This window comes from Microtus ochrogaster, chromosome 4 (genome assembly GCF_000317375.1).
Source record: "Microtus ochrogaster isolate Prairie Vole_2 chromosome 4, MicOch1.0, whole genome shotgun sequence".
Lineage (NCBI taxonomy): Eukaryota > Metazoa > Chordata > Mammalia > Rodentia > Cricetidae > Microtus > Microtus ochrogaster.
This window is the reverse complement of record NC_022011.1, coordinates 4,902,165-4,903,864: the sequence shown is the minus strand read 5'-3', so window position 1 is coordinate 4,903,864 and position 1,700 is coordinate 4,902,165. Positions and strand designations below refer to the sequence as shown.

Sequence of the window (1,700 nt, the reverse complement as noted above, 5' to 3'; positions counted from 1 at the left end):
CTTCTTTCTTTTTTCGAGACAGGGTATCTCTGTAGCTTTGGAGCCTGTCCTGGAACTAGCTCTTGTAGACCAGGTTGGCCTCGAACTCACAGAGATCCGCCTACCTCTGCCTCCCGAGTGCTGGGATTAAAGGCATGCACCACCACTGCCCAGCTCAGTCTAGGATTTTCATAAGCCATAACTTCACAGGGAACAGGCTCCAGCCGTCTGGACTCCTTCCCAGTCAGTCCCACAAAGTGAGCATCTCTGAGAAGAGACTGGTATTTGCTTCAGTTGACCTTTCTCCGGCTTCCTTTTCTTTCATTTTTCTTTTCTTTCTCTTTTTTGTTTTTCTTGTTCTCCCCCCATTTCAGGAAAGCTATCTTGGCTCTGAGAGAGCTTAACAATGCTCAGTCTGAACATTTTCTTGGCAAGAACCTTGCCCTTGACTTGTTTATTCACAACAAAGCCAGCAGCGTGCTGCGTGATATTGTAAGCAATTTTGCCAGGGTAATATTTATGAGGCCTTTCTTTCTGAATAGTGCCCAACTCCTTCCAACTCCTTGATGTCTACAGTATTATCCTTTTCATAGATTTGTATATATGTGGTCAAAGCAACAAATCTATATTTCTTAAAAGGCCTAGAAAGAGCTGGAGAGATGGGTCAGTGGTTAAAAGCAGTGCCTGCTCTTCTGGAGGACCTGAACTGGGTTTGATTTCCAGCATCCACACAGTCATCTATATTTTCAGTTCTGGGGGGTCTGACATCCTCTTCTATCCTCTGCAGGCACCAGGCATGTCTAGGATACACAGACATACATGCAGGCAAAACACCCATACACATAAAATAAATTACTAATAAAATCAAAACAAAGGCCTGGAGAAGTTACAGAGGGTGGCTTTCTTCTTTCCTTTTGTGTTTGGCATTTTTGGTGAGTTACTGGAAGATGGCATCTGTGGCCCAAACAGATTTCTATAACTGTAGCTGTTACTCCACACACAGTCCTGGCATCAGAACTAACACAAGCTGCTCTAGACTAGACTTCAGGTTGGAGTGAAAGTGTTTAGAGGGGCCCTTAATTTAGTTCATAGTCAACCTAATTCATCTCTGATTCCAGTTTGGAAAACCTGGCAGGGCCTCCTTTCAACGAGACTGAAGGCAGAGATGGGTAGGGTAGCCCATACAGAAGCACAGATAGCTGGCACATTGCTCTAGAATGGTCCCCAGCCCCCCTCACAAAGCGGTTTGGGTTATTTGACTCTGGTTCCAAGGTAGTACTAAAGTGCTCTGCGTCTTGTCCACCATGGACATTTCTTAACCCCCCCCCCTTTTTTTTTGGTTTTGTTTTCCAAGACAGGGTTTCTCTGTAGCTTTGGAGCCTGTCTTGGAATTAACTCTTGTAGACCAGGCTGGCCTCAGACTCACAGAGAGCCACCTGCCTCTGCCTCCCGAGGGCTGGGATTAAAGGTGTGTGCTGCCACTGTCCGGCTTTTTTGAGACAGGGTTCCACTGTATCACCCTGGCTATCCTGGCACTTGCTCTGTATTAACAGCTGGTGGGGATGGAGTCAATCCAGGCCTTCATAGGAGGCAAGTGCTCTCTGCAAATTGAACTACAGCATTTTTTTTTCTTTTTTCAAGACAGGGTTTCTCTGTGGTTTTGGAGCCTGTCCTGGAACTAGCTCTTGTAGACCAGGCTGGCCTCGAACTCACAGAGATCC

The 1,700-nt window shown here is 46.2% G+C and overlaps 1 protein-coding gene across 1 annotated transcript in view; it reads right to left on the bottom strand.

The window, feature by feature from the left end:
* Positions 1-1,700, bottom strand: part of LOC101998641 (dipeptidase 2) — a 7,672-nt gene that overhangs the window by 2,229 nt on the left and 3,743 nt on the right. The window lies entirely within an intron of this gene.